The 23,779-nt window shown below is 48.6% G+C and overlaps 1 protein-coding gene and 1 long non-coding RNA gene across 6 annotated transcripts in view; one reads left to right on the top strand and one right to left on the bottom strand.

The window, feature by feature from the left end:
• NT5C2 (5'-nucleotidase, cytosolic II) overlaps window positions 1-23,779 on the top strand; it is a 214,049-nt gene that overhangs the window by 29,480 nt on the left and 160,790 nt on the right. The window contains exon 2 of one of the 5 annotated variants that reach the window (XM_030202815.1): window positions 861-979. The exons of 3 other annotated variants lie outside the window; for them this stretch is intronic. The gene's annotated coding sequence lies outside the window, so the exon portion shown is untranslated. Of the gene's footprint in view, window positions 1-860; window positions 980-14,819; window positions 14,914-23,779 lie in introns of those variants that run through there. One more of the 5 variants, XM_030202816.1, reaches the window with a different exon arrangement.
• Window positions 7,696-23,090, bottom strand: LOC115469990. The gene is made up of 3 exons (XR_003942100.1): window positions 23,079-23,090; window positions 13,853-13,857; window positions 7,696-7,893 (listed from the first exon to the last, which is right to left on the bottom strand). It is a non-coding gene; the product is annotated as an uncharacterized LOC115469990 (long non-coding RNA).

A 23,779-nucleotide genomic window follows, 5' to 3' on the forward strand; every position in this document is an offset into this window, starting at 1 on the left:
GGAAATGCATCTCTTTCTATTTCTTTGGTGTTGTACTACATGTGACTTCTTGAGATTTTGGTTTAATTTGTTTATCATTTTTGGTCAGCTATTTTGTGTTTGGCGTTTGTGTTCTGTGTGTGTGACGGAGGTGTTCTGTTAGCATGAATTTTCTATGTAGCATTCTGTAGTAATTTGACTTGTTCGGTTTTCCTGATAATGGAGGAGATATTTGTGTGTGTGGGGGGGGGGGGGGGAGACAGAGGTTTTGTTGATCCTTGTACTGTATTTTGTGATTTTATAAAACAGTTTTTTTTAATAATATATTTTTATTGATGATGTAGCACAGTCAACATTAATACAAAATGGCGTTTGCCTTTCCAATAAGCCTTATAGCATCAATCTGAACATTTGACAGTCTACTCCATCAATGATTTTACATTTTTGTAACCCCTACTAAAATGATTTAAGTATAAAATCATAACTGTTTGAGGCTTGTGCAAATGGGATTGTACAGAACTCGCGAGGATGGGGACAGAGCTTGCTGGGACAGGGACAAACTTTGTCCCCGTGTCTTTCTCTAGTCCCCTTGTCTAGCCCACTTAGAAAATGGGAAACGGAAATTAGAAAAAGAACAAGATGAAGGACAGGCTGAGATTTTCTTTAAGTCTATGGGATACATTTTCTGTAATCTTTATGGGAGCTTTTGAGCAGGAGGTATGCACTATTTAAGGGAAAGATTTAACAAATAGTGTACAAAAATAAAAAATCTGTAATTTTTGAGTATCTTGACAAACCTTTATTTTTAAAGGAGAATAAAAAAAATTGGGGTGGCCACCTTTAGTTTCTAAGGGCTTCAAACTCTGATGATGCATTTGCAGGTGATGTCATGCAGCACAGTGTTGGAGGAGACACATGAATGTCAGGCACAGACAGAGCACTGGAGACACTAATTTTTTGGTACAGTAATTGAGACAGGAAACCTTAATCTTGAAAATGGGTGAGTACAGGCAGCTATATAGAGAGCAAATAGTCTGCAACACTAAGAAATATAACATTGAAAACTGTTCCTAGTTTAGAGTTTGATATAGTGATAACTGGATTATGATGTGCCAGTACAAGGTTATTAATATTTTAAACATTGTTATATTGTAAAAATAATTACACATACTTTTAGATAGGAAAATCTCCTCCTTGCTGTACTGCATCTTAAAGTACCAAAACGGTATGGTATGTCCTTTTTTGGTTAACTTTACCTTTATTACTTTACATTAGAACCAGAGCAAATTTTGCACAGAGCAACCTTGAATATGCATAAAAAAAAAAAGACAACCACTTCTATTCATTGAATCCCATCCTACAATTTGAGGGAAGTGGAGAAGTACGCAAATATTCAGGAGGACACCTGAACAGATTGCTCCTTACAACAAACCAAAACAAACCACTCAACTGTAGCACATCTGGTCTTAATAATAGAAACTGTTTCTTCTGCATGGCTTAAGCCACATATGGAAAGAAACATGTTTTACATTCCTGGAACAGGCCTCATGATGCTTAATAAAGAGTTGCAAGACCTACTCTCTGGCAGTAATACAAATTGAACCATCAAAGTACAAGGAACAACCTTTAAGTTATCCTTCTCTAGAGTGAGTTACATTTAGGAAATCAAATGATAGCTGAGAACAGTAGGGAAGAGGAACATCTATTCCCTTTTTTTTTTAAGGAGGAAGAAAATAACTTTGACAACAGAAGGAAGAGACGTTTCTGCAATCTTCAATACACTTAAAAACATATGATAGTGCTATCTCCAAGTGTTAGCATAGTTACTTTAAGAAGATTCATGAATCTTAAAGTTTGACATATGGACTGTATTCTCCAGTCTTTCATTGTTATCATGTAAACTATATTATCATTTACCAAACAGTCCTCCTTTTTAGAAAACATTTTAGTCTATTTCATCCAGTTTATTGGAGTTCAGTTCACTTTATTTTCCAATAAATAAATTTTTCCATATAACCTTGAATTTGGGTGGAGAAAGACATCTCTAGTCCCATGGTAAAGTTAGGGTAAGGTTAATGCATTTTGATATGCCACCTTTCTGTAGTATAGCCAATGCAGTACACATATCCTATATAATAATTCTCACCTCCAACGTTCTGACTTGCCTGGGACCGTGGCTCATTCCGAGTTGGTCTGCAAGGATCCGTAGATCAGGGTGACATCACTGTAGCCATTATGATGTCAACTTCAGAACCCGGGGGGGGGGGGGGGGAACATGCCTCACAGCTGATCCATGTCCAGAGGAGGGTGGCTGGAGGGGGGAGAGAGGAGGGTCGCTGGACATGGGTGGCGGCAGGGGGTCACTGGACATGGGTGGCTGCAGGGGTGGCAGGGGAGAGAGGATGGTCGCTGGACATGGGTGGCGGCAGGGGGTCACTGGACATGGGTGGCTGCAGGGGTGGCAGGGGAGAGAGGAGGGTCGCTGGACATGGGTGGCAGGAGGGGGGCAGGGGAGAGAGGAGGGTCGCTGGACATGGGTGGCTGCAGTGGGTGCAGGGGGAGAGGAGGGTTGCTGGACATGGGTGGCTGCAGGGGAGCCGAGGAAAACCTTGCTAGCGCCCCTTTCATTTGTGTCAGAAACAGGCCTTTTTTACTAGTTATATATAAAGGCATATTTTCAAAGCACTTTGTAAGTTTGAAAATGACCCTAAAGTAGCATCCCACAAGTTCTCTGTAGTCACCTTAGCAGGTTTACTCATTGCTGTGAAAATTAATTTTTGATGGTGTTGTAGATCCTTTCTCCAAAATTCCAACCAAATTACATGGTTTCAGGTCCACTGATGTGGATAGACTCTTTCTCCGAGGACAAGCAGGCTGCTTGTTCTCGCATGTGGGTCGGCGTCCACGGAGGCCCAGGAACGGAGCATTTTTCCAAGCAAAAATCCTTAGAGTTTTGTGACAGCTTCCGGAGTGTGAGGGACTCGCACCTCGCATGCACGGCCATCTTCCTGCCTCAGTTTTTTCTTTTTCCATGGAGGAGAGTGGCTGCGTGTCGGTCTCTCTCCCTCAGGCCCAGAGAAAGACTTAGGCGTTTTAGCGCTGTTTATTCTGCTTTCTTTTTTGTTTTAGTTGCCTCTTTCGTCTTTTTCTTTTTCCAGTTAAAAAAAACCCCTTATATTCTTATTTTTTTCCCTTTTTAAGTTTTCTTTCGCTTTCGTCGCGGCCTTCTTAGTCCGCACATACGCGGTTCTCATTTTTGTGCCCTCTGTTGGCACAATAGAGCCTTTTGATTTCGCTGCCGCAATTTTTCCACTCGTCATCGAAGCCTCCCAGCTGCTTCAAAAAGTGTGCTCGGTGCCGGCGGTCCATCTCAGGTACTTACCCGCAAACGTGGTGCATCCAGTGCCTTGCGCCCGACCATCGCCCAGGTGCTTGTAAGTTGTGTCTGAGCTGGAAAAAGCGGACACAGGCGCTGAGAAGTGCTTTTCAGGACCGTATTTTCGGAGCTCCGACTGATTCCTCGGCGTCGATATTGGCACGGGGATGGCATCGATATCGGGAGTTCAGGTAATGGCTGTCCGGACATCACCACTGGCAGGGAGTAGTGAGCCGTCAAGTGGGTCTCCACCTGTCTCGAAGGCTCCTGCTGTGCAGGCTCACCCCCTACCCTGTGGAGGCGTGTGGATTCCACGTCTTCATCAGTACCGAGGAGTACTGGTGACGTGCTTCGAGTGAAGGCGAAGAAGCATCGTCATCGGTCTCCTTCGAGACACGGTACTGGGAGCTCCGGGGCGTTGAGGGATTCGGCACCTTAGAAGCGTCGACGCCGGGAGGAGCGCTCATCCTCCATACAAGAGGTGTCGGTGCGTCGATCTTCCAACAGCCCGGTACCGCCTCCTGGACCTCCACAGATTCTGATGCCGACTTCTGCACCGACCGCACAGCCTTCCTCGACAGCGGCTCTAGATGAGCGCACACGAGCCATTCTTCCAGGTCTTCTGGAGGGGCTGCTGCGTCAGTCTGCCTCAGTACCGGGGGTGCTTGCGCCCTTGGTACCGTTGATGGAAGCGGCAGCTGGCTCTGTGCCTGTGGTGCAGTCCCCGACGCCGGTACCGCTTGCGGCATCGGCCTCGGCTGTCGACGTCGCTGGAGGGAGCTTCATCGCCGCTGGCATGGGAGTCAACTTCTCGGCATCGCCATCGAGGACGGGGTTGCTCGGCGTCGAGACAGGCCCGGTTTCGGATTGCAGTTAGAGAACTCTTGTCCGATACTGAGGAAGATGCCTCGTGGGATGAAGGGGAAAATCCCAGGTATTTCTCTTCTGAGGAGTCTTGTGGTCTTCCTTCTGATCCAACTCCTTCACCTGAGAGGAAGCTTTCTCCACTGGAGAGTTTCTCCTTCTTGTCATTTGTTCGGGAAATATATGTGGCTGTTCCCTTCCCTGTGGTATCTGAGGATGACCCCAGGACTGAGATGCTTGAGGTCCTTGACTATCCTTCGCCACCTAAGGAGTCATCCACTGTCCCTTTGCATAATGTCCTTAAGGAGACATTGCTTAGGAACTGGATGAAACCGCTAAGTAATCCCACCATTCCCAAAAAAAGCTGAGTCTCAATATCGGATTCATGGAGAACCTGAGTTGATGAAGTCGCAGTTACCTCACGACTCTATGGTTGTGGATTCCGCTCTCAAGAGAGCCAAGAGTTATAGAGATTTTGCCTCGGTGCCCCCGGGATGAGATTCTAGAACCCTGGACTCTTTTGGGAGGAAGGCCTATCAGTCCTCTATGCTTGTGTCCAAGATCCAATCATACCAGCTCTACACGAGCATCCGCATGCGGAACAATGTGAAGCAATTGGCGTACTTGGTGGACAAGCTCCCTCTGGAGCACGCCAGGCCTTTTCACCAGGTGATCAGGCAGCTGAAGGCGTGTCGTAAATTCCTGTCCAGGGGTGCTTACAACTCTTTTGATGTTGCATCCAGATCCGCTGCTCAAGGTATAGTGATGCGCAGACTCTCATGGCTGCGTGCCTCTGACCTGGACAATCGGTTCCACCAGCAGCTTGCGGATGTTCCTTGCCGGAGGGGATAATATTTTTGGCGAGAAAGTTGAGCAGCTCCACCAGCGGGAAACTGCCCTCGACAAACTCGCCCACTGGGCACCTTCAGCATCTATCTCATCAGGTAGACGTTTTTTCAGGGGAAGCAGGAATACTCCCTATGCTTACAATAAACGTAGGTACAATCCACCTTCTCGACAGCCTTCTCAGGCTCAACTCCAGTGTGCTCGTTCTCGTCAACAGCATGCGCCTAGACAGGCCCCTGCAGCTCCCCAGCAAAAGCAAGGGACGGGCTTTTGACTGGCTCCAGTTGAGCATAGCCGCTATAAAAGTGTCTGTGCCGGACGATCTGCCGGTCGGAGGGAGGTTAACATTTTTTCATCAAAGGTGGCCTCTCATAACCTCCGATCGATGGGTTTTACAAATAGTCCGGCTCGGATACTCCCTCAATTTGATTTCCAGACCTCCAAATTGCCCACTGGGAGCTCAGTCCTTCAGCTTCCAGCACAGGCAGGTACTTGCAGAGGAACTCTCCGCTTTTCTCAGCACCAATGCGGTCGAGCCCGTTCCACCAGGGCAAGAAGGGCTGGGATTCTATTCCAGGTACTTCCTTGTGCAAAAGAAAACAGGGGGGATGCGTCTCATCCTAGACCTAAGGGGCCTAAACAAATACCTGGTCAGAGAAGTTCAGGATGGTTTCCCTGGGTACCCTTCTTCCCATGATCCAGAAAAATGATTGGCTATGCTCTCTGGACTTAAAGGATGCTTATACACACATCCCGATACTTCCCGCTCACAGGCAGTATCTTCGATTCCGTCTGGGAACACAGTACTTCCAGTATTGTGTGCTACCCTTTGGTCTCGCGTCTGCGCCCAGGGTCTTTACAAAATGCCTGGCAGTAGTTGCAGCGTCACTACGCAGACTGGGAGTGCATGTGTTAGCTTATCTCGACAATTGGCTGGTGAAGAACACCTCAGAGGCAGGAGCTCTACTGTCCATGCAGATGACTCTTCAACTCCTGGAGCTACTCGGGTTTGTTGTAAATTACCCAAATTCCCATCCTTCCAGTTCAACAACTAGAATTCATAGGAGCTCTGCTGGACTCACAGACAGCTCGTGCCTATCTTCCCGAGGCGAGAGCAGACAACCTTCTGTCTCTAGTTTCCATGGCCAGAGCATCTCAGCAGATCACAGCTCGGCAGATGTTGAGGCTTCTAGGCCATATGGCCTCCACAGTTCATGTGACGCCCATGGTCCACTTTCACATGAGATCTGCTCAATGGACCCTAGCTTCCCAGTGGTATCAAGCTGCAGGGAATGTAGAGGATGTGATCCAGCTGTCCACCGACTTTCACAATTCCCTTCAGTGGTGGACAATTCGATCCAATTTGACCTTGGGACGTCCTTTCAAAATTCCTCAGCCTCTAAAAGTGCTGACAATGGATGCATCTCTCCTGGGGTGGGGAGCTCATGTAGATGGGCTCCACATTCAAGGAGCTTGGTCGTTCCAGGAATCAGGTCTTCAGATCAATCTCCTGGAGTTGCGAGCGGTCTGGAACGCTCTAAAGGCTTTCAGAGATCGGCTGTCCAATCAAATTATTCAAATTCGGACAGACAACCAGGTTGCCATGTACTACATCAACAAGCAGGGGGGGGCACCGAATCTCGCCCCCTGTGTCGGGAAGCCGTCCAGATGTGGCTTTGGGCACACCAGCATGGCATGCTTCTCCAAGCCACTTATCTGGCAGGCGTAAACAACAGTCTGGCCGCCAGGTTGAGCAGGATAATGCAACCTCATGAATGGTCACTGAACATGGGCATAGTCCGCAAGATCTTCCGAGCATGGAGCACCCCCTCGGAGGATCTTTTTGCCACTCAGATCAATCATAAGGTCCCTCAGTTCTGTTCCAGACTTCAGGCCCACGACAGACTAGCGTCAGATGCCTTTCTCCTTCATTGGGGGAAGGGCCTTCTGTATGCATATCCTCCCATACCTCTGGTGGGGAAGACTTTGCTGAAACTCAAGCAAGACCGCGGAACCATGATTCTGATTGCGCCCTTTTGGCTGCATCAGATTTGGTTTCCTCTTCTGGAGTTGTCTTCCGAAGAACCGTGGAGATTGGAGTGCTTTCCAACCCTCATCACTCAGAACGAGGGGGCGCTTCTGCATCCCAACCTCCAGTCTCTGGCTCTCACGGCCTGGATGTTGAGGGCGTAGAGTTCGCCTCCTTGGGTCTTTCTGAAGGTGTCTCCCGAGTCTTGCTTGCTTCCAGGAAAGATTGCATGAAGAGGTGTTACTCTTTTAAATGGAGGAGGTTTGCCGTCCGTTGTGACAGCAAGGACCTAGATCCTCGCTCTTGTCCTGACCAATTTACTTCAATTCTTTGAAGGAGTAAACAAACATGTGGACAAAGGGGAGCCGGTTGATATTGTGTATCTGGATTTTCAAAGGGCGTTTGACAAGGTACCTCATGAAAGGCTACAGAGGAAATTGGAGGGTCATGGGATAGGAGGTAGTGTCCTATTGTGGATTAAAAACTGGTTAAAAGATAGGAAACAGAGAATAGGGTTAAATGGTCAGTATTCTCAATGGAGAAGGGTAGTTAGTGGGGTTCCCCAGGGGTCTGTTTTCGACTGCTACTTTTTTTTTTTTAATTTATAGAAGTCTTTATTGAACATTGGTAATCAAACACAACCAAAAACCATCTTTACATTGTACAAATAGGTTATACAATCTCACCACCTAACCAGGTCATTTTAGTCAATGTAACAGACAAACCAGCAAACAAAGTAACAATGTCATATTAGAAGCTCTGTATACTTCAAACTTTTATTAACATTTTCTTTTCAGTACTAAAACCCGTAATCCCCCACCCCCTTCCTTCCAGGTACCCCCCCCCCCCCCGTACTTTTTATTCTTTCAATGCCTATTCCTGATACTAGTTACAAACTCTTTAGAAAAGTTGTCCCAAATGGAGTGCCATCTATTCATCTGTTGTTTTCGTTCAGCCAGCAACCTCTCCATCTCACAGATGTATCTCAGCTTAGCAATCCACTTAGTTAGTGAAGGGACCCCCGCCTGCTTCCAGTGGGCTGCTATAACCACCCTCGCAGCCCCCACTGCCTGCTGTACCATTATTTGTTGAGGCGGTTTTAAACCTGGCGGCTTAGCAGTAAACAAATATAACCCAAAAGACCAAGGGATCTCACAGCCCACCCACTTCTGCAGCCTTCCATGGACTGATTTCCAAAATGCCCGAATTTTTACACAGCTCCACCACACGTGTCCCATATTTCCCCTCTGACCGCATCCCCTCCAACACAACCCCGAGGTGCTAGGGAATATTCGTTGGATACGGTCCGGTGTGAGGTACCACCTAAACAGTACCTTCACTGCGTTTTCTTTGAGTGGCACGTGCGTATACACTCCCACCGCCGCTCGCTCTATCCTCTCCCACTCGGTCCCCCCCAGGGTCACTCCCAGCTCCTTTTCCCATTTCACCCTATGCAGGGTGTAACCAGGAGCCTGTGCTATAATATTTCGATACAGGTGTCCAATCAGGCCCCGTGAAACTACACCTTTACTACATATCTCCTCCAAATTCAGCCGCTCTCGCTGTAGTACTTGCCTAACAGCCTTTGTGTTGAGGAAATGGTGGACCTGACGATATGCAAAACTATCCCCCTCTACAACAGAATATCTCCGCTGCAAGGTCGTGAACGGTAGCACGGAATCATTTTCAATTAATTGACCCCAAGTTCTCAGTCCCTCACTGTACCACCTAGTAAAAGGCCCCATGACACTCCCAGGCAGAAACAGAGGATTAAATGCTATGGGTGCCATCTGGGTCAATACACAATGTCCCCCCGGGAATAGACTGTCCCAATAGTGGAAAGTGACACATATGGACGGACACACTTCCTGTCCCAGGGCCCGAAAGGCCCCAGGCAACCACATGAGCGCCCTCAGCGGCCTGGACCCCAGTGAGTGCTGCTCCAAAGATATCCATTGTCTGTCAGGATATTCATGAAACCATTCGATAGCGGCCTTCCCCTGAGCAGCCCTGTAGTACCAATTGAGATTTGGAACCCCCAGCCCTCCCTTTTTCCTACTTTGGTAAAGAAGCTGACGCGCCAAGCGTGGTCGCTTGCCTGCCCAGACGAATCGCACTATAGAGTCTTGTAAAGAGGCAAGAAATCGTCTGGGCATTAACACAGGCAGCGCTTGAAATAAATATAACAGCCTGGGCAGCACGTTCATTTTAACTACGGCTATCCTACCAAACCAGGAAAACTCTTGTGCCCCCCATCTTTCCAAGTCTGCCTTTATGGTGTTACCCAACCCCTTGTAGTTAGCCACAAATAACTCAGAGAGGTCCGAAGTTATATTTACCCCTAAATATCTAATCCTCTTAGTGGCCCATCTAAAGGAAAACGTTGCTTTCAGGGAATCCACTTCCTCCGCCAAGAGTGTAACATTAAGGGCCTCGGACTTTGTCATGTTGACTTTAAACCCCGACACAGCAGCATATTCTCCTATAAGACGCATAAGAATAGGGAAAGTAGTCAACGGACGAGAGACGTAAAGCAGGATGTCATCTGCAAAAAGGGCCAACTTATGCAAGGTGTCAGCTATTCGAACCCCCGAGATGCCCGGTTCCAGCCTCATCTTTGAGGCAAATGGCTCCATAACTAGGGCAAACAAGAGCGGTGACAGGGGGCATCCCTGCCTAGTCCCCCTATGTAACGTAAACAACTCTGAGTTACTCCCATTGACTCGTATACATGCCTTAGGGGCATCGTAGAATGCCTGGATCCACCTCCTAAACTGATGCCCAAACCCCATTACCTCCAACACTTTATACATGAATGGCCAGTGGACTCTGTCAAAAGCCTTCTCAGCGTCCAAGCTAAGAAGGCACAAAGGCTTCCGACTTCTTTTTGCCAGGAACATAAGATCTAATGTACGCCGGATATTATCCATAGCTTTACGATGAGCCACGAATCCCACCTGGTCTGGATGAATAAGCGTCGGCAGCACAGGCGCAAGTCTATTCGCCAGCACCTTTGCCAGGATTTTGACATCTGCATTCAACACCGAGATGGGCCTATAAGAGCCACACTCGGCTAGGTCTTTCTCTGGTTTAGGCAGCACCGCGATCCAGGCCTCCATCATAGATGGGGGTAAGTTCTCCCCACCTCCCACTTGGTTGAAGAGATCAGCAAGTAATGGCGCCAAATCAGGGGCAAACTTTTTATAAAATTCGTTAGGGAGTCCGTCCAACCCTGGAGATTTGCCAGATGGCAAGCCTTTAATAGCCTCTTGCACCTCAATTGGGGTGACCGGCTCATCTAACAGTTCCCTATGCCCTTGAGTGAGGGAGGAAAGCTCGCCATCTGCCAAATATGAGTCAATAGATTCCAAAGAAGGGGCAATCTCCTGAGCATATAATTCTTTATAATATTCCATAAAGCGTTTACGGATCTGCACTGATGTTGATAACATTGTGCCTCTATCATCACGCACTTGCTTTACCGTACGATCCACCTTTTGTCTACGTAGCTTTATAGCTAGAAGACGGCCTGCCTTATTAGAGAATTCATAGGCTCCCACCCTGCGCCTATCCTGCACCCAGCCAAGTTGTTCCGAGTATATAGAGTCCAGCATCGTCCGCTCTTCTCGCAGCTGTTGTAAAACCTGAGGGGACCTCTGTGCCTTATGCTGCCCCTCCAGCTGTTGTATACGCTCCAGACAGCGTGCTATTTGTAACCTACGCACTTTAGAACGCTTACTGGCTATTTTTAAAAAATAACCCCTTGATACCGCCTTCATGGCGTCCCATACTACGGCTTGCGAGGGCACAGAGTCTATATTAAGCTCCAAGTACTCCTTCAACATTTCTCGATAGCCTACCCCCACCTTTGGCTCCTGCAATAGGCTAGTGTTCAAGGCCCATCTCCTATCTTTGCTTTCGGCCCGTATACTTGGCAAGGATACCCACACTGGAGCATGATCGGAAATAGTTGCACTACCCAGCCCCGCGGTCGGCCCCCTTTCTGCCAACGCAACATCCACAAATATATAGTCTATACGCGAATATGAATCATGAACACCCGAGTGAAATGTATAGTCCCTCTCCTCCATATGTCCAAAGTTCCCAAGGAATGTACCAAAGATTCAAGAGCTAATGTCTCTTTTTTCCCCCCTTCAGATTTGGCCTTTCCAGAACGATCCAAGATGGGATTCATAATTGCATTAAAGTCACCCCCAAATATTAGAGAACCCTTTACAAACCCTGCCAATGAGTTCTTTACCTTAGCAAAAAACTCTACCTGCCCACTGTTGGGAGCATACACAGAAGCTATCGTCAAGTCCACCTGCTGAATTTGAACATGCATAAAGATAAAACGCCCTCCCGGGTCTTTCTTAACTTGTAATACCTGCGCCCCCACAGATGAGTGTATCATGATCGCCACTCCACATGTTTTTGATGCTGCCATGGAAGCACAATAGACCCCAGGGTAACCCGAGCAGGACAGAAGCCTTTCATACTTGCGGTTGAGGTGCGTCTCTTGCAAGAGGACCACGTGCGGCTGGAGCTGCTGCAACTCTTTATATAGCTTTTGCCGCTTTTGAGGCATATTTAGGCCCTTCACATTATATGATAATACTTTTAGGTCCATACTCATCATCTATCGTGGCTAATACTTGTATCCTGAGTATGTTGCATTAATTCACCGGTCCCGGCAACTATATTTCCCATAACCAGCATCGGACCTACCCCTTGCACCCTATATCTTCTATCCCGCTCCCACTTCTGATCTCTCTTCCTTATCCCTTCCCTCCGCCCCCCCACCAATAGAGAACCCCTTGAAACCCTCCCTCCTCCCTGCCCTCCCCCCTCCACTTCCTCCCCCCCTGTCGTCAACCCACCAGTCAGTGTCAGCTATCACTGAATGGGATTATAGAGGAAGCAAGCTACAGACCCGAAAAGCTACCCTTCACCCCTCCCCCGCAATAGTCCCACACCCCAACTTTAATATACATTTATCAAATTCTATCCATTCACCCACCATCCATCCATCATGTCAAAATATGTTACCATCTGAGCATAAACCAGCATCCAAACTGAAGAGCATGTCCCAAAGCATTCGAACTGAGTTTTACAGCAGACTCATGCTAAACACCTCAGTCACGATGCTTAGGGGCCCTCTGCCCAACTCTCTTCCATTTCTGTAATTTTGCTTTCGTGGACGATGCCATCTCCGTTGGCGGGGTCGCCACGCTAGTCAGACCCGCTTCATGAAGGCTCTTCCATGCATCCGCTACCCGGCGTAACCGGAGCTGTTTACCCTTTAGTTCAAAGCATACCGCAAAAGGGAAACTCCAGCGGTATGCAACCTTCTCCTTCTGCAGAATCTCTAGGACTGGCTTCATTGCCCTTCTCTGAGCCAAAGTATATAACGATAAGTCCTGGAAGACAGTTACTCGCGAATCTTTGTATTCCAATGTGTTGTTTTGGCGAGCCCGTTGCCAGATTCGGTCCTTGAAGGTGTATGACACGAAGCGCACCACTATGTCTCGCGGCCGATTTCCCACTGCTTTACCCAGAGAGCGGTGCGCTCGCTCGATCATCATTTCGGTTGAAGGACAGGTCTCACCCAAAATTTGTTCGCACAAGGTGCGTATGACAACCGGGACATCCTCTCCGCCGCTGCTCTCCGGCACCCCACGAAATCTCAGGTTTTGTCGACGACCCCGATTTTCGAGGTCGTCCATTTTATATTGTAAATCCTCGGCTTGCTCCGTTAACTGAGAAATGCGTGATTCCATCGCCGCACTTGTTTCAGCCTGCTCCTCCGTTCGTTCCTCCAGGGCCTCCACGCGGCCACCCAGCTCCCGTAAGTCAATGCTGATGGCGTCCACATGTTCCAAGATCTCCTGACGGGAAGCCTTGATTTCCTCCCGTATCGCTTCTAGGCATCTCGTTAAATCTTTAGAGTTAGATTTCTTTTTTTGTGTTAAGCTTCGTTGGTCCACTTGAGAGGACGCTGTATCTGAGTCGGACGATCCTCGTGGCTCCGGGGACGCATGGCGGGACAGGCCCTTCGCCAACTGCCGAGTGGAATGCCTCTCCCCCTCTCGGTGTTGCTGCCCCGATAATTTACTCACCGTGGTCAGCAAAGCTCACTCTCTTCTCTCGATCGAGGAAACGGCAATATTAGAGTGGATGGGCACGGATGATGGCTCAATGGTGCGGGAAAGTGCAGGAGCTAGATGTTCAGGCAGCCATCTAGTCTCGTGACGTCACTTCCTCTCGACTGCTACTTTTTAACATATTTATAAATGACCTAGAGATGGGAGTAACTAGTGAGGTAATTAAATTTGCTGATGACACAAAGTTATTCAAAGTTGTTAAATCGCGAGAGGATTGTGAAAAATTGCAAGAGGAGCTTACGAGAGTGGGCGTCTAAATGGCAGATGACGATTAATGTGAGCAAGTGCAAAGTGATGCATGTGGGAAAGAGGAACCCGAATTATAGCTGCGCAATGTAAGGTTCCACATTAGGAGTCACCAACTAAGAAAGGGATCTAGATGTTGTCATTGATGATACTTGGAAATGGATCTAGGTGTCGTCATTGATGATACTTTGAAACCTTCTGCTCAGTGTGCTGCGGCGGCTAAGAAAGCCAATAGAGTGTTAGGTATTATTAGGAAAGGAATGGAAAACAAAAATGAGGATGTTATAATGCCTTTGTATCGCTCCATGGTAGACTGCACCTTCAATATTGTGTTCAATTTTTGGTCACCGTATCTCAAAAAAGATATAGTGGAATTAGAAAAGGTGCAGAGAAGGGTGACAAAAATGGTAAAGGGGATGAGACGACTTCCCTATGAGGAAAGGCTGAAGCGGCTAGGGCTCTTCAGCTTGGAGAAAAGACGGCTGAGGGAAGTGGAAAGTGTTGACGTGAAGCATCTGTTTACTCTTTCCAAAAATACTAGGACTAGGGGGCATTCAGTGAAGCTAAAAAAATGAATCTGAGAAAATGTTTCTTCACTCAACGTGTAATTAAACTCTGAAATTTGTTGTCAGAGAATGTGGTAAAGGTGGTTAGCTTAGCAGAGTGTTGAAAGGTTTGGACAGCTTCCTAAAGGAAAAGTCCATAGACCATTATTAAAATGGACGGGGGAAAATCCACTGCTTATTTCTGGGATAGTACTATTGTGGGATCTTGCCAGGTATTTGTGACCTGGATTGGCGCTGTTGGAAACAGGATGCTGGGCTTGATGGACCTTTGGTTTGTCCCAGTATGGCAGTACTTATGCTGTCATTCATGTGTGACAACTTTGTTCTCGGAGAACACCTGTTGCAGATATACAACTTAGTTTTATGGTTACCCTGAAAAATTGATGGACTTGGTTGTTTCAGAAGAATATATAGGAACTTGTAATGCTGTGCAAGAAATCCATGTGTGAGTCATTTTGTGTGTTGGCAGACAGGGCCAAGGCCCAGGGGTATTATGCACCCTATATGGCAGTGGCACCCTAGCCTAGTGCCCCTTCCTCCCTCCAATTAACTTTCAGGCACCATGGGCCCCACAACAGTCATGATCACACCAACACCATGGCTCCCAGAATAATCTGGGTAAATGGGCAGTTTGAAAATTGTTGCCATCCCTGCTAGTAAAATTACTCCCGTTAATTTATTTGGCTTTGTGTAGTTGTCGGGATCAATCATTTTTTGCTTTGACCGCAGCTATTCTTTGGTGCCCCCCTCCCCCCGAAGCTGCTGCCCTAGATGACTGCCTAATGGCTGGACCAGCTCTTGTGGCAAAAAGGCATAATTTTAACAGCTTTATGTGCTACTTAGGTAAGTTTTCTAACAGCAAGTGTGTTTTCCAAGTGAATATTTAATGCTGCTGGCAGTAGTGTTGGTGATTCTTGTAGGTTTCTGCCATATAACAGTAAAGAACACTTCCATATCATCAAGCTGATCAATCCATAGACTGGTGGTTGTGTCCATCTACCAGCAGGTGGAGATAGAGAGCAAACTTTTGCCTCCCTATATGTGGTCATGTGCTGCCGGAAACTCCCCAGTATGTTCTCTATCTCAGCAGGTGGTGGTCACACACAGCAGCAGCTCTGGCTAGGCCTCCAAGCCTAATCCTTAGGTTTTGTTGAGGCCTGGGGTTGAGGGCTCTTTTGAGCAAGTGCAAACCTGGTGGTGCCAGGTCCCTCCTTTTCTCCCCCCTCCCGCTGGCTCCGTTTAAAAAAAAAAAAATATATATTTTTTTAAACGTCTTTAAAGGCGTTTAATTCGACGTTTCTTTAAACGTTCATTGCAGCTACTCACTGGGACACCAGTTCGTTACAGCTCGGAGCGGCAAGCAGGTAATTTTACCTTTTTATAGCGGGCAGGGGGTTCCCCGATTCTTCTCCTCGTGGCAATGGCGTCGGAGGGCGAGGGCGCAAAGGGTCGCTCCCCGGATCGCTGGAGCGCTTCTAGAGGGGATGCGGGGGTTTTACAACCTGATTCGCCCTTGATGGGTGATAGTTTAGTGACCGATGAATGTCCCGGTCGTTCCTCCGGCGTGGCGGTTTTTTCCCGCCATAAACGCCCATCCCCCGCTCCTCGCCTCCGCCATCTTGGCCGGCCACGCGGCTCGGACGGCTTCTTCGGGGCCGCCCTTGAGGTTGGAGACATTAATGCCATGAACGCCCTTAATTTGGGCGACGGCACAAAAGCGGCTAAAGTTAAGCGCCGTTCTTCCCGCGCGGCTCCTTCACGGAGTTTCGCGCCGGACGCCATTTTGGATGCGCAGCATGTCTCTCCCCCGCTATTGCGAGCGCCGGTTGAGAGTGCGTCTAGGGCTGTTGCCCAGGCTGCGGAAGTGCACAGTCTGGGGGGTTTCTCCCCCGAGTTTGTTTTGCTGCTGCATCAGGCTTTCCTCATGCAAAACGCTGCCCCTGCTCCCTTTTCTGATAAAGAGGTTGAGGTTCCCAGAGGTAAACGCCCTCGGGTTGATTTCCAGGCCTTGGAGGACTTTTGTCTCCTCCGATGTAGATGAGGGCAGCGTGTCTGAGGTCTCCCAACGATCCTTTGCGGATTCCTTGGAGGAGATAGATCCCCGCTCGGATGGAGCGGATGACCCCTCTGCAGCGCGGCTTTTTAGCCCAGAGGATTTGCCCAACCTGTTGTTACAGGCCATGGACACTTTGAAGATTTCCTCTCCGGAGGACGTCTCTCCCTCAGCCCCTGTTGGCTCTGCCATTATGCTGGGGACGAAGCGCCCGCCTAGAACCTTCCACGTGCATGATGCCATGCACACCTTAATTGCGGCTCAATGGGATGTCCCGGAAACGAGCCTTAAAGTGGCTAGGGCTATGTCCCGCCTCTATCCTTTGGCTGTGAGTGAACGTGAGGCCTATCTGTGGCCTACCGTGGATTCTTTAATCACTGCGGTGACTAAGAAAACGGCGTTGCCGGTGGAAGGTGGCACGGCCCTAAAGGACGCCCAAGACAGAAGATTGGAGGCGGCCTTAAGGTCGTCCTTGGAGGCAGCTGCTTTAAGTTTGCAGGCCTCAGTTTGCGGCTCCTATGTGGCCAGGGCGTGCCGGACTATGGTGCAGCGGGCTTCCCCCTCGGATCATTCCTTGAGGGCTGATTGGCCGGCCCTGGAATCGGGCTTAGCCTATTTGGCAGACTTGCTGTATGATGTCTGGAGAGCCTCAGCTAAAGGCATGGCTCAGACAGTCTCTGCGTGGCGGTGGCTTTGGCTGAAACATTGGTCTGCTGACCACGCCTCTAAATCCCGCCTGGCTAGATTGCCTTTTAAAGGCAAGCTGCTCTTTGGGGTCGAGCTGGACAAAATCGTGACCGATCTCGGCACGTCTAAGGGCAAGAAATTACCAGAGGTCAGGGCTCGGGTTAGTACTCGTCCCGATACCTCCATACCGCCCGGGCAAGTCGGGTTCCTCTGCCCCCTCTTCCTTCAAGAGGAATTTCTCCCCCAAGCAGCATTCCTTTCGCAGAGACCGCCGTCCCGGAGGTGCTCCCTCCGGTCCTCCCCCAGGGTCTCGTACCCAATGACGGGGCCTTGGTCCACGCCCCAGTGCAGATTGGAGGACGGCTGTCCTCGTTTCTGGGCGAGTGGACCACTATAACTTCAGACGCGTGGGTGCTGGAAGTCATCAGAGACGGATACAAGCTAGAGTTCTGCCAACCCTTAAGAGACGGGTTTGTACTCTCTTCCTGCAAGTCTCCGGTCAAGCTGTGGTAGTGCAGCAGACCTTGGACAACCTGATCCGCCTGGGTGCGGTCGTTCCGGTGCCAAAAAATCAGATTGGCAAGGGACGTTACTCCATTTACTTTGTGGTTCCAAAGAAAGGAGGTTCTGTCCGGCCTATCCTCGACCTCAAAGGGGTCAATCGGGCCTGGAAAGTGAGGCACTTTCGCATGGAGACTCTCCGCTCTGTTATAGCGGCAGTGAAGGCAGGAGAGTTCTTGGCTTCCTTGGACATCAAGGAAGCGTACCTGCATATTCCCATCTCTCCTACTCTCCAACGCTTTCTGCGTTTTACAGTCCTGAGACGACACTTCCAGTTCAGAGCCCTCCCTTTCGGGTTGGCTACTGCTCCGCGGACCTTTTCCAAAGTAATGGGGGTCATAGCGGCCTTCCTGCTAAAGGAAGGAGTACAAGTCCATCCTTATCTGGACGACTGGTTGATCCGAGCCCCCTCTTATGCAGAGTGCGGCAAAGCTATGGACCGGGTAGTTGCTCTTTTGAGCTCCCTGGGATGGATCATCAACTGGAAGAAGAGCCAGCTGCGCCCGACTCAGTCCCTGGTGTATCTGGGAGTTCGATTCAACACCCAAGTGGGCAGAGTGTTCCTGCCAGACAATCGGATTGTCAAGCTTCAGGCTCAGGTGGACTAGTTCCTAGTAGCCTCTCCTATTCGGGCTTGGGACTACGTGCAGCTGTTGGGCTCTATGACGGCCACGATGGAAGTAGTGCCCTGGGCCAGGGCTCATATGAGACCACTACAGCTATCTCTGCTGCTGCGCTGGACTCCGATGTCGGAGGATTATGCTGTGCGCCTTCCCGTGGACCCAGCAGTGCGCAAGGCGCTGAGCTGGTGGACGCAGACAGACAAGTTGTCTGCAGGATTGCCTCTGGTGACCCCGGAGTGGATTGTCGTCACGACAGACGCCTCTTTGATGGGCTGGGGAGCCCACTGCTTGGGAAGGACAGCGCAGGGGCTCTAGTCTCCTGCAGAGGCAAGTGGTCTATCAACCTCCTGGAACTCAGAGCCATTCGCTTGGTGTTATTGGAGTTCATCCCGGTACTCGTGTTGAAGCCTGTACGGGTCCTGTCGGACAATGCCACGGCTGTGGCCTATATCAACCGCCAGGGAGGTACCAGAGCGCCCCTCTAGCCAAGGAGGCTATGAGTCTTTGCCAGTGGGCGGAAGCGAACCTGGAGCAGCTTTCAGCGGCCCACATTGCCGGAGTCATGAATGTCAAGGCGGACTTTCTCAGTCGCCATACCTTGGAGCCCGGAGAGTGGCAACTATCTGCTCAGGCGTTCTTGGACATCACGAAGCGCTGGGGCCAGCCGAGCTTAGATCTGATGGCGTCATCGGCCAATGGCCAAGTGCCGCGCTTTTTCAGCAGAGGACGGGACCCTCGATCCCTGGGAGTAGATGCTCTTCTCCAACAGTGGCCGACACAAGAGCTCCTCTATGTGTTCCCGCCCTGGCCCATGTTGGGCAGGGTGCTAGACCGGGTGGCAAAGCATCCCGGCAGGGTAATCCTGGTGGGTCCGGATTGGCCCAGACGTCCCTGGTATGCGGACTTGTTCAGGCTCTCAGTCGACGATCCTCTGCGGCTGTCAGTGGAGCAGGGCCTGTTACATCAGGGTCCCGTGGTGATGGAGGATCCCTCTCCCTTTGGTCTTACGGCCTGGCTATTGAGCGGCAGCGTCTGAGGAAGAAGGGCTTCTCAGACAAGGTCATCGCCACTATGCTGAGAGCGAGGAAGCGCTCTACTTCTACTGCTTACGCCAGGGTTTGGCGTATCTTTGCAGCATGGTGTGAAGCAGGCTCACTTTCTCCCTTCACTGCTCCAATTTCTTCAGTGTTGGCGTTCCTGCAAGAAGGTCTGGAGAAAGGCCTGTCGCTCAGTTCCCTTAAAGTCCAGGTAGCGGCTCTGGCTTGCTTCAGGGGCCGCCTGAAGGGTGCTTCCCTGGCTTCGCAGCCAGATGTGGTGCGCTTTCTCAAGGGAGTTAATCACCTGTGCCCTCCTCTGCACTCAGTGGTGCCTGCGTGGAATCTCAACCTGGTGCTAAGAGCATTGCAGAAGCTGCCTTTGGAACCCTTGTCGAGGGCATCTCTGAAAGACCTGACGTTGAAAGCAGTCTTTTTGGTGGCTATCACTTCAGACAGAAGAGTTTCCGAGCTCCAGGCGCTCTCATGTCGAGAGCCTTTTCTGCAGTGCACTGAGGCAGGAGTGACTATTCGCACAGTGCCTTCCTTCCTGCCCAAGATTGGTTCTCGCTTCCATGTGAATCAGCAGCTCTGTCTCCCTTCCTTTCGTAGGGAGGACTACCCAGAGGAGTACTCCGCTCTTGAATATCTGGATGTGAGACGAGTCATCATCAGATACTTGGAAGTGACCAATGATTTCCGGAAATCGGATCATCTGTTTGTCCTGTTTGCAGGTCCTCGTAAGGGTCTGCAGGCTGCTAAGTCTACAGTGGCAAGATGGGTCCAGGAAGCCATTGCAGCGGCTTATGTGGCCGCGGGGAAGGTGCCGCCTATCCAGCTGAAGGCTCACTCCACGAGAGCTCAGGCGGCCTCGATGGCAGAGGCCGGATCCGTCTCCTTGGAAGAGATATGCAAGGCGGCAACGTGGGCTTCGGCTCATACATTCTCCAAGCATTACCGTTTGACTGTGGCTGCACGGGCGGAGGCCCGGTTTGGAGCTTCAGTGTTGAGGTCAGGGATTTCTATGTCCCGCCCTGGGTGAGTACTGCTTCGGTACATCCCACCAGTCTATGGATTGATCAGCTTGATGATATGGAAGGTAAAATTATGTATAATCATACCTGATAATTTTCTTTCCATTAATCATAGCTGATCAATCCATAGCCCCTCCCAGATATCTGTACTGTTTATATTCTGGTTGAATTTTAGGTTCAAGTTTAGCCTTCAGTTACTTCAGGAGGACTTCGTGTTCAAGTTCTTCTTTCACTTGGATTCTTCAAGAGTTGAGACGACTTTGTGTTACAGTGAGCTGCTGCATTCCTCTCCCCTCCGTTTTACGGGGCTGGATTGAGACATAAATTCTGCCGGCACTCCCTCCCGCTTCGTGCGGCTGTAGGGCAGCTTTGTACCCCTCCCGCTTCGGCGGTGTTAGGGTCAGTCAGCTCCTCCCGCGGTTGCGGTTGCAGGATAAGCCAGATCCCCCCGCATTGGCGGGTGTGGTGTCCCTCCCCCGCTCCGCGGGGATGAGCTGGACGGATTCCCCTCCCCCACTTGTGTGGGGATGAGCTGGGTTAATTCCCCTCCCCCGTTTCGGCGGTGGTGAGCTGGGCAGAGTGTCCCTTCGTGGGTGTAATTCTCTAAGTGCTGAGTCCTGCGGATGGAGCTTTGATATCGACATACTGAGGAGTTTCCGGCAGCACATGACCACATATAGGGAGGCAAAAGTTTGCTCTCTATCTCCACCTGCTGGTAGATGGACACAACCACCAGTCTATGGATTGATCAGCTATGATTAATGGAAAGAAAATTATCAGGTATGATTATACATAATTTTACCTTTGTACTCACCAGTGTGAGCTATGCCATGCTTGCAGGATGCTTTAGGAAACATCTCAGTCTTGTAATGTTGAAATCTGTTGTTAACTACATTTCTAATACATAGTGAAGCATATAGATTCATTACAAAGAAAAAGAAGAATGAAACACACTATGGGCCTCTTTTACGAAACTGCGCTAGAGATTCCCATGCAGCAATGCCAACGAAACCTATTCAGTGAATGAGCTTTGTGAGCATTGGTGCGCTGGGAATCGCTAACGTGGTTTAGTAAAAGTGGCCCTATGTTTCACTTATTGGGTCTTCTGAATTACATTTACACTATATGTGTTCTGAAGATGAGAATAATTTTCACTAATATCGAGGTCAATATTCAGCGGTGGGGTCTGTTCATTTATCCATTTAAATTAGCACACATTGTCAGCAATCTATCTGTATAAATGCTTCTGCTGAAAATTTACATAAAACTCTAAATAGCTACTTATATTTGAAGTTGCACCAGCTATTTACCCACCATCTCATTGATAACATATATTCAGCAGCTGAATGTATGACTTCAGCTCCTTCAGTTTGTCCCCAAACCACTTCCCTTTTTTAAAATGCATAACTTTGACTGTTTTATGTTTAAAACTGTTGAAGTTGTGCAGACACCTGGTGCACTGTAGAAAGAAACATTTTGTGGCTTGCGACAGTGTTACCGACATTGTTCTGATAATTACTCCTTTATCTGTATTTCTCTGGCCGGTAAAGTCTACTACTTAGACAAAGAGGAATTTAACAAGACTGAAAATAAGTATCATTCAAGAAGAGCCTACCAAGATGAGCACAAACAAATATGTTAAATATATTTATCTGTATCAGGGTTGTACAAAACCTAGATGCTAGATTGCCATGGTAAGAACATAAGAATAGCCATACCGGTACCTGGGATTTTCCTGCACTCGTTTGTGGTGGCCAGTTCTAGTGCAGGAATGTTGTCCTTTTATGCGCCCCACGGCTCTGCTTTGAGTCTGAGCTGTGCGGTGCAGGGAGGCCAGTATTCCTGCTCTGATAGTGGCAGTGGCAGAAAGGAGTAAGCTCTTGTTTCATGGACAGCAGGATGAGGATCATTCCGGGAGAAGGATGAGATTGGCTATCTTCCTGGGGAGAGGAATAGGGCCAGGAAAGTGGCTGACTGGTTTGCTGGGGTGGAGATAAGGGTAGGAGGGTGGCTGACTAGCTGGTTGTTGGGTGGGGAAGACTATCTGGGTTGATCTGATTTAAGGAAGGACAGAGATATGAGATAGGGGAGGGAAACTAGTGGCAAGAAATGGCCTAAAAGAGAGATTGGGAGACAATAGGATGGGTGATGATAGGGTGGGGAGAGGAGAGAGACTGGATGGGGAAGGGGGCTGCTGGCTATGTATTTCTGCTAGTGGCCTGCAGGGGTGCATTATGGGCCTGATTTACTAAGCTTTCTTTTCCCTTAGACCGGAAATAGGAAAATAGCTTTAGTAAATTAGGCCATAAAGGAGCTGGAGTGAACCTCTGAAGAGATTCCCTCTTTCCCCCTTCACTCCTGAATGTCAGTATTGAAAATGGCTCCTAAATCAAAGAAGATTTATCAAGGCTTGATAAAGATATATGTCTAGGCTTTTTTTTTTTTTAGCCTGGTAGTACCTCCTTTTCTCTTTTCTTCCAACTGAATTGGAACCAGTTCTAGGATTCTGATACCATGAATCGTTTGCAACTGCTTGAGGTATTTTTCCCATGTTTTAATGATCCTGCTGTTCCAAATCTTGTGATTATGAGGATTTCCTTTTGCACTCTCATCTTACGTACCTTCACCATATATGAAACCCCTCCCTCATAGCTATAAATGTGTCATGTCACATGAAGTTATCTTCAAGTTATCTTATAGTTCTTATTGCCTCATAATGTTATCTTACTTTGTCTTCTTATAATTCCTCACCATGTAACCCATAATCAAATTGTAACAAATTGTATTTCCATCATTCATGATGTATTGTAAGCCATACTGAGCCTGCAAAGAGGTGGGAAAATGTGGGATACAAATGCAATACATAAATAAATGGTCTTGAAGCTAGGAACCATATACAAGGGCATTTTTGAAACAGAGCTGCCACTGAGCCATCAGGATACACATGATGAATTTTTTTTCTGATGTCTTCCTTTGTATAATATTTCTAAGACTTCTGGCTGCTATGTTTCTTAACTAAAATGTTTTATATTTCAGCTAATATGATCAATTACAGATTGATAACTAAAATTAAACCACAGAAGTAGTAGCAAATGAAAGAGTCTGAGGCCTAAAATTCATGATGTCATGAAGCCTCACTCTTCTTACCTTTCTTCATCAATGCTTATTGCATCTTACTAATATCTTTAGCTGGGTGGTGTAACAGGCTGTATTTGAAGTTCTCCGAGGACAAGCAGGCTCTAATATTCTTACATGTGGGTTGTCGTCTGCGACGGCCTAGGAGACGGAAAAACTTCAAAGCTGAAGAGCCTTCGCAAACATTCCACCGCACGGGCCAACCCACCGCGCATGCGTGGGCGGCTTCCCGCCCGCAATGCAAACGTGCAGCACTTAGTTTTCTTTCCTCCGCGGTCCTACACGGTCGGGTTTCTTTCTACCGCTGTAATTTTGGCTCTGGGAGACGACGACAGCGTTTAGCGCTGTATTCTTTCTTTTATTCATCGCCTTTTGACCAAAAAAAAAAAAAAAAAAGATTTTTCCTGTAGTTTTTTCCTTTTCTTAGATTTTTCTTCACCCTTTCTAAGTTTCCTTTATTTTAATCTCAGCCGCCTTTTAGGCCACTGGGCCGGGTCTTTTTCCCTTTTTTGTGCCCTCTTGATAGGCACCATCGAGCCTTTTGATTTTGCCAACGCTATTTTTCCAGCTATGTCATCGAAG

This window comes from Microcaecilia unicolor, chromosome 5 (assembly GCF_901765095.1).
Source record: "Microcaecilia unicolor chromosome 5, aMicUni1.1, whole genome shotgun sequence".
NCBI classification, from domain to species: domain Eukaryota; kingdom Metazoa; phylum Chordata; class Amphibia; order Gymnophiona; family Siphonopidae; genus Microcaecilia; species Microcaecilia unicolor.